Source organism: Dendrobates tinctorius, unplaced genomic scaffold (assembly GCF_039654945.1).
Source record: "Dendrobates tinctorius isolate UK_male_01 unplaced genomic scaffold, ASM3965494v1 ptg000008l, whole genome shotgun sequence".
Classification (NCBI taxonomy): Eukaryota; Metazoa; Chordata; class Amphibia; order Anura; family Dendrobatidae; genus Dendrobates; species Dendrobates tinctorius.
Window position 1 is genome coordinate 26,095,865 of NW_027361676.1, and position 9,581 is coordinate 26,105,445.

Sequence of the window (9,581 nt, forward strand, 5' to 3'; positions counted from 1 at the left end):
GACACGCATTAAAACGGCGGTCGCTAAAGGGCCTTATTACATCATTGCCGTTTAAAATGGAGATCAGGAATAAGGCTTTAGTGCCCCCCAGAGTTGTAAAACCTCCGAGATATCGGCTACCCAGGGGTAGCTGAGACCTTAGAGAAAATGATCAGGGCCAGCTTTTCCAGTCTCTGATTCAGTGAATAACGGCGCTCACGAAAAAAAAAAGTGTGCCTGCTGTTACAATGAATTCTCTCTCTTCTGACATGATACGCATGTCTGAGGAGAGAGAAATGATGCCCCCCCCAATACCTCAGTCATGCCTGGACCCTCCTGATCTGTCCCCCAGCACTTCGTGTCAACCTCCTGAAAAAAAATTGCAGCGCATGCACAGGCACCCTCCAAGATCTGCTGTCCAGTACCCGGCAACAATAGGGAATTTTTGACCCTATCACAGTGATCAAAAGAAAGAAAATGATAAATCAAATCCCTTTTGTCATCACCTTAGATAAAAATTATAAAATAAAAAAAGTTTTTTTTCCATTCTATGCAGTTGGGGGTTGGGGCTTTTATTGTGTTAGAGTTGGTTTTAGAATTGTTTTTTTTTTCAAAAGAAAATAAATATGATGATATGACAGCTAGTATTGCGCAAGTGCTCTCTACTCGAATTTTCATCAGGTGCTCGGGCATGCACAGAGTATCGCGGATCTCCACATTTTTAGGGGGATGTTTAACAATTGCAAAACATGCAGGTCGGGGACTCAAGCATGTCGCTCGAGGACCCGTGATACTCAGTGCATACCCGAGCACAAAATGCAATCTGTAGTAGTGAGCACTTGCGCTCAACACTAATGACAACGTATTCAATATGAAGACTTAATGTTATTAAATTATGTGTCGTACCTGTGGGTTCAAAATGCTCACTATACCCCTGGATAAAATCCCTGAGGGGTGCTGTTTCCAAAATGGCATCACTTGTGAGGGGTCTCCACTGTTTAGGCACATCAGGAGCGTCTGCTCATTATTCCAACAAATTTTACATTCAAAAAGTCAAATGGTGCTATTGACTTGGAAATTTGATTGATATAGATATATATATCTCTGTGCATGCTGTGTCCTGCCCAAATTAGACAGAGTCTTATTGAGCACTCAAAGGAAAAGAGGAAGCTACACTTGGTTAGCAACAACTCATTCCAGCAGAACTCTGGAAACTTTATTCATATTCATGGTCTTTTATCAGTTCGTATAAAGGAGTGGTTACTCATTAACATAAAGGCTTTACTTCTTATCTAATTGGTCAGTTTGAATACATGAACATATATGGGTGTCCGACCTGGGGTTACTTAGACACCACATGATTTACTGTCCGGAGTCTTGCACTCGTCAGCAAGTCTCCAATATCGGCTGGACCATATGGCCTAACTTCCTCTTCTGTATGTATAGGAGACATGTCACAAGACAATGCTATCATGAGATGACTGGGTAGCAGGTTATTTCCACCAACTAGTTATAAGGTTCAAACTGTGAATATGTATCTGTGTGCAGCATATATGAGTATATAGCAGTATATAGCCTATAGCAGGCAAGTGAGATCTAGATGAAATACATATACATATATATTTCCATAACAATGCTTCCCTTCCGAGCCCTTCAGTGCGCCCAAATAGTAGTTTTCTTCCTCACATGACATATCAGCGTATTCAGGAGAAATTGCACAACAAATTTTGTGGCCCATGTTCTCCTGTTACCTTTATGAAAATAGAAAGGTTTAGATTTAAATTAAATAAAAAAAAAAAAACGATAATAAACGATAATTTTTTCCTTCCACATTGCTTCAGTTCCTATGACACAACTAAAGGGTTAATAAACTTTTTGAATGTGGTTTTGAGCAGCTTAAGTGGTGCAGTTTTTAGAATGGTGTCACTTTTGGGTACTTTTTCATACAGAACCCTCAGAGTCACTTCGAATGTAAGGTGGTCCCTAAAAAAATGGTTTTGTAAATGTTGGAAAAATGACAAATCGCTTTTAACCAACTTTTTACCCTTCTAACTTCCTAACAAAAAAAATAGTTTCCAAAATTGTGCTGATGTAAAGTAGACATGTGGGAAGTATTATCTATGAACTATTTTGTGTCTGATTTAGGCTAGTTTCACATTAGCGTTTTTTTGCGCAGCGCATCGGGCGCATAAAAAACGCAAAGAAAAACGCAAAACAAATGCGCGTTTTTTTAACGTCATGCGCACGCTGATGTGTAAAAAAAACGCAGCGTTGTTTGCGTTTTACATGTGTTTTTTGCATGCGTTGGCGTTTTTTATGCGCATGCGTTTTTAAGTGTGACGTTTTTTCCATTGTCTAGAGAACATTCTAGACTTGTTTCACTCAAAAACGCATGCGTAAAAAAACGCAACCGTGCGCAAGACCATGCGCACGCATGCGTTACCATAGACTTCAATGTGTTGTTTTTGCGCATTCCGTGCGCAAGCGTGCGCATGCGTTTTTTTGCCGAGACAGGGCGCACCAAAAAATCCAACATGTTGCGTCTGGCGCACCTGGCGCAAAAGACAAAAAAACGCATGCGCACGAAAACGCAAGTGTGCGCAAAAACATGCGCACGTCATGTTAAACATAGGTGCGCAGTGCGCATGCGCACGGGTGCGCACGATGCGCTGCGCACAAAAGCGCAAATGTGAAACCAGCCTTAAGGGCACAAAAATAAAAAAATTGAAAATAGCTAAATTTTCTAAATTTTTGCCAAATTTCCATTTTTTCATAAATAAACGCAAGTCATATTGAAGAAATTTTACCACTAACATGAAGTACAAAATGTCACTAATAAACAGTCTCAGAATCAGTGGCATCCGTTAAAGCATTCCATAAACTAATGTCGGGGTCGTAAATGACAATAAATCCTCATTCACCAGTCATTCCAAATCATTGTGCGAGCGCAAAACATCTGGTACCAATTAAGAATGACTCAGACACGCAGCTGATTCAGTCTTAGCTAATGTCCCGCATCCACACCTGTCAGGAGCAGTACAACAACTGGCTTTATTTACAAATACACAATACTATATTGAGTGTTAGGGGAAGGCGTGCATTAGCCGGGGTTTATGCAGTATACATCTAGTGTCCAGTCTCTCTCTGATTCGTCAAAACGTCTCCCGATGGTTACTTCTTCTTCACATTCCTGAGTTATCTTTTTTAGGAGAAATGAAACTTAACTTAACTCTTTAGACACTGAATTTAAGTGAAAGTGAACACTGGCAGCCATCTTTAATACAGTTACATTTGCATTAGCAAGCAATTAGGAAAAACTTATTGTTTCACAGTATAAAAGTATAAAAGTTATATAAGAAAATATATTTTCACCTTGACAATCCCCCCTAAACACTAAGTTTTTCCCTTAATGAAAGATCCTTGGAGACTGTCCATGCGATGGGAAAAGGGGAGGTGGATTTCTTCATCCAGACACCTCAGAAGCTCTCCCATAGCGAGAGGCCTCCAGGCAGCTGAACCCTTCACTAACCTCACATGGAGTTCTCCCGCTGTCCCTAAACTAAGTCTCTTAACATCATCTGAGAATGGGGGGTTTTGTCTACTCTCTTGAGGGGAATATACTTAGGGATCTCCCCTAGATCAGTACCATCGTACTCTGGTGGGTCTACTTCTTGATTGAGGAAGGTGCCAGTCGGAGTTGCTTTGGCAATAACCTTTTTATACAAGGGAATAACACAACAAAGAGTTATCGATCCAATTACAAGGAGGGCAATCAGTACTATACAAGCTTGTTGAAGGAATCCCTTGAGTCCACCCAACCAGCCGGAAAAGAAAGATGTGTCTACTCCAGCATTAGTTTTCAATTCTGCTGCTAACCCAGTTATCTTTTTAAGGGCTATCATGGTTTTTCCATTCACTCCAGAGTTCTGAGGGATATAGGTACAACACTCCTCTCCCACCATCCCACAAACTCCTCCTTTCTCAGCTAATATCATATCAAGGGCTAGTCGATTTTGGAGTGTCATTCTAGTGTTAGGGCCCAATTCTTCAACTATACCTTGGAAGGCATCTTGGCTGAAATTGACAAACCTTTGTTCACTGTAATATATGTAATTGATCCATTCAACATTTTTATTAATCTGCACCTGTGGGATTATAGAAGCAAAGCCAGCATAGATCTGGTTCTGGGCTTTAAATTGGTCAGGCACCCCCCTTGGCACTCCAATAGCATCAATATATACTAGTGGATCTTCTTCATAACTCATATGGAGCTGATCGGGGCTTCTCCTTTTCCTGGTAGGTTCATCAGGTATCTTTGGATCCCAGGGTAGAATCTTGAACTGCATAGCTAGTTTAACAAGGGTGCATTGGCCTGTCCAGGCATTTGGCAACCTAGGACGGAGCTTACCATCTCCACATAACCAATAAATGTCATACATATATTGTGTATGTTTGATTAACAAGTCAGTATCTAGAGAACTATTCTCTTTGCAGAAACCTGTCTCGAAGATCCCTACTGGTGTACCTGTGGTGTCGTGGGAATTATAGCAGGTGTAATTGTCAGCTAATACAGTTACTTCTCCTGGGACCTTTAGTTTGGGTTCCTTATGAATTAGTGGGACGTAATCTGGGCAATCAGTGGGCTTCAAACCTTTCAACAAATTCATGACACAGGCAGTGGTGTTGTCATCAGGGAAAAGCAATGCATGTGTGTATAGGTGTGTATTCGCAGCAGCACAAGCAATACATCCTACAGAGATATTCTGGACTTTTACATTGTACCTCGCCCATTCTAACCACAAATTTTTCCTTGGGGCTGTTTGTGTTTCTATGGAGAAAACCTCTTGCCAACTGAGACCTGGAATGGGGATCACTTCATTAACTACATTTTGCAAACGCTCACCTGGGCCTATTTTAGGTGTACTGGTAACGGGGGCCTTGGTTGGTCTGAAGCTAATATCCTGAAGCCGTATATGGCCTAAATACGCATAAGGTCCAGCACTAAATACATAATTATAATGCCTTCCTAGTACGAACGTCTGCAGATCAGCAGATTGAGGGCTTTCAAGATTTAGGAGAAGGGGGTGACAGCTTCTACCCCATTTACAGCCCCTAAATGGTTGCAGAAGGGCTGTTAGATGCATTCTCTCACGAAGACTCCTACCCGTCCCATCCTTGGGGAACATGGCTTCGCTAGGTTTATATCCCCAATCATTCCCCGTACTCCAGGCAGCATCTGTCCAATAATGACAATTATTGTTGTCTTGTCTGGTAACACACATATAGAACTGGATGATCCCCTCTACCACCCGTTCAGTCTCAAGGCACTTGACTACATCACAGAAATCAAATCGCCAGATATTCACCGGGGCTGTCAGGTTTACCCAGAGAATAAAGGGACCAGAATTCTTATTTACAATAGGGGCCGAAGAGGTAGGGGCAAGGATGGCCCCCAGTCCCAAGGTCAAAAACAACAGCAACATTTCCCTTCAGTCACTACTGTGACTAAACACTGGTTCGGTCTCTTTTACAGTGTGAAGCATGAATCCAGGTGCTCTTTCCTTCAAGTTTTACTGCAGTGGGGGTGACCAGGATCACCGTGTGGGGTCCTTCAAATCTCGGCTGGAGACAATCTCTGCGCACAAACTTTTTCACATACACCAGGTCTCCTGGCACAAAGTCATGGACCACGTCACCTGTGGATTCTGGAAGAGAAGCAGAAACTGTAGAGTGGGTGTTAGACAGTTCCTTAGACAATGCAATCACAAATTGTACAACTTTATCATTTGTCTCAGACAACTCTTGTGGCCTAATGTCTCCTATTTTAGGTGGAGCACCAAAAAGAATCTCAAAGGGAGTCAGGCCGTGTTTTCCCTGTGGGGTGTGTCTGATATGGTATAGGACCACGGGGAGCAAATCTGGCCATGGGAGTGGGTGGTCCTGGCTCATTTTAAGCAACTGGGTCTTAATTGTGGAGTTCATTCTCTCAACTTTGGCTGAACTGGAGGGGTGATAGGGGGTGTGCAGACCCAAATCTGTCCCTAACATGTGCCACAATTCCTCGTAGACATTGGCAGTGAAGGCTGGGCCTTGATCTGATTCAACAACTTCGGGAATTCCAAATCTGCACGAAATTTCAGTGATGAGCTTCTTAGCTGTAGTTTTGGCAGTCATGTTGGTCACTGAGTAGGCTTCGGGCCATCCTGAGAACATATCCACAGCCACTAGGACATACTCATACTTTCCTGACTTGGGCATCTGAATATGATCAACCTGGATTCTCTGCCAAGGGTAGTCTGGTTTGGCAAGATGCTGAAGTGGAACCTTGGCGGTGGCTGTTGGGTTACAGATGGCACAGACTGGGCAGGCTCTTGAGTAGGCTGTGACAGTGGTAGAGATTCCTGGGGCCCAGTAGAGCTTCTTGATACAGGCCAGAGCTTGGTTCTTTCCTCGATGAGTTGATCCATGAGCCCATGCTGCAACGGCTGGATACATTCTTTTGGGTAGACAGGGTTTCCCATCCACCTTATAGAGTCTAGGAAATTGGTATTGTCCGGCAGAACTACGATTCCCATGAATGGCTCCTGCAGCTTCCCACTGCTTCTTTTCTTCTTTAGAGGTCAACTTTTGTTCTTCCCACAATCTCTCTTCAGGTGGTCGGGCTGGCTTCCAGACAGATCCGGTGGCAGGGTATTCCATTTCCATGTCTTCTATCAACTCCCTCTTCTTTCTTCGGGCTTCGGACTTCTCAAAGTCTCGTTCTTCTTCGGCTTGGGTAGCTTCTTTGGTTGCCTGTTCTCTTGTTTGTGCTCTGGTAAGCACAGGCATCACAGGTGTATCAGTGCCTTCCCAACAGGGTTTTTCTGGTGCTGTTTCTTCTTCTTCCCACTTTGCTGAGACATTCTTTATGGCAGCAGCTTTGGCAGCTTGATCTGCTAAATGGTTTCCTCTAGTCTCCTTCGAATTGACTTTCCCGTGAGCTTTGACCTTGATCACCGCAATTTGTACAGGTAGCTCCAATGCCTTCATCAGGGCTTTAATCCTTAGTGCATGTTTAACAGGGGTTCCTGTAGCCGTAATGAACCCTCGGGACTTCCACAGGAATCCAAAATCGTGACAGATTCCATAGCCGTATCTTGAGTCAGTGTAGACATTGGCCGTCTTCCCTTCTGCTAGATAACATGCTTGTTGTAGGGCCACAAGTTCGGCTTCTTGAGCCGAAAGGTGAGGTGGCAAGGCTTCAGCCAGAAGGACTTCTGTTTCAGTGGTGACCGCATATCCAGTGTGGAACTTGCCATAAGAGTCTGCAAATCGAGATCCATCAGTCCATAGTTGCAAATCAGGGTTGAGAAGTTCTTGAGTTACCACATTTTGTGGTGCAGAGGCTTCTTGTTCCAGTGCTTTTACACAGTCATGCGGGTCATCAGGTGACCTCCCGTCTGGTAAGTCCTTATACCCGTCAGGGAACTCCCCCCTAGAATGTGGAAGCAAAGTGGCTGGGTTGATGGTAGTACATTTCTGGAAGGTGATGTTGGAGGGCAGAAGTAGAGAGCACTGAAGTCTGAGATGTCTTTGGCTCGTTAGATGCTTAGGAGATGTTTGTTGGAGGACAGCAGAGAGATCATGTCCAGCTTGAATGACCAAGTCATGACCAAGTGCTATGTCAGCAGACTTATCCAGAAGAACATGGGCTGCATGCACAGCCTTGAGGCAGGAAGGAGCAGTTCTGGCAACAGGGTCTAGCCTGGCTGAGTAGTAGGCCAGAGGACGGAAACGATCAGCATGTTTCTGTGCCAGCACACCAGAGGCATGTCCTTCAGATTCTGAAACAAAGAGATGAAACGGCTGAGTGTAGTCAGGGAGACCCAGAGCAGGGGCGCTGACAACAGCTTCCTTGAGAGCCAGGAAACAGTCCTTTTGCTGAGCATAGATATACGGATTTTCAGCATGATCCCAGTCCGGTCCTCCAGTCTTGAGGCAATCATACAAAGGTTGCATGAGTCTTGAAGCATCCGGAATCCACTGTCTGCAGTAGGTAATGAGTCCTAAGAAAGACTGCATAGCAGAGTATGTCTTTGGATAAGGGATATCCTCGATTGCATGTTTTCTGTCCTCGGTGAGGTGTCTCGAGCCTTGAGAGATGCAGTGTCCGAGGAAGACGACTTTCTCTTTGCACCACTGGACCTTGGCCTTTGAGACTTTGCAGTTGGCAAAGAAGAAAAAGGAGCAAGGACTCAGAAGCAGCAAACAGATTCTCTTCAGTTCCACAGAGGAGTAGGTCATCAACATACTGGAGAAGCGTGACATGAAGATTCTGTAACACCCACGGATCCAGGGTCATCTTCATAGCATGAGTGAACTGGTTAGGGGAGTTCTGGGCACCCTGTGGTGTCCTGGTCCAGGTCAGCTGAGATCCTTGAAACGTGAAGGCAAATAAAAACTGTGAGTCTTCATGAAGCGGGACACTGAAGAAAGCATTAGCCAGGTCAATAACGGTGAAGAGTGTTGCTGAAGTAGGCACTTGAGAAAGCAAGGTGTTTGGGTTGGGTACCACAGGAGATTCCAAGATGGTGGCTGAATTGACTGCTCTGAGGTCCTGTACAAGTCTGTACTTCGGAGGGTCTCCAGGAGCTGTCTTCTTCTTCACTGGAAACAGGGGTGTGTTACAGGGTGAAACACATCTGATTAGCACTCCAGAATGTAAGAGGGAGGTAATCTGAACTCCAAGGCTCCGCTCTTGGGCAGCCTTAAGCGGATACTGAGGTAGTCTGGGGTATGGGTGCCCAGGTTTGAGGTGGACTTTTACTGGAGGCACTTTGAGCAGACCCACATCCTCAGGTCCAGTTGACCACAGAGTGGTAGGTAGATTGGGCAAATCCGGGGAAGGTGTCGTTTGCAGAGTCATCATCATCAGAGGGAAAGCCTTAAGGACACAACGATCTTCAGTGCCTTGTTGTGAGGCAGGATCTTGTAATTGCAATTCCATCCCTTGATCACCGAAGATGATGGTAGCGTGAAGCCTTTGAAGGAGGTCAGCTCCTAGAAGGTTGACGGGGCAGGTTTCAGACACCAGAAATTTGGCAAAGACACCAGAGAATGGGCCAGCTGGGACGGGAACAGTGAGTGGTGATGAGGTTTGTTGACCTTCAACTCCAATACATGTGAGGAAATCTGAAGACAGGGAGATTGTAGGAGGCAGCTGAGATGAAGAGATAACAGAGGTGGCCGCCCCAGTGTCCACTAAGAACTTGAGAGGTTGATTGTCCACTTCCAGGGTCACTGTACCACAAGACGAGGAAGTACAGGTGGCGGGAAAAGTGGGCACCGGTTGGCCTGAACTTCATGAGTGTGGAGGAGGAAGAGGTCTCTGAGGGTGCCCCCTGCGAGGACAACTTCTTCTCATATGACCAGGGCTGGCACACTCCCAACACAGAGGTCTCCCTTGGTCATCACGAACTGGTCTGTCCCTGTAGTTTTGGCCCTGGGACCCTCTCGGCCTCAAGCGTGGTGATCCATACCGATCCTGAGCCTGATACACCATAACAGGTACTTCTGAGGCTTCTGCCATATACATGGCTGGTTTCTTCTTGCCTTTGTCCTTC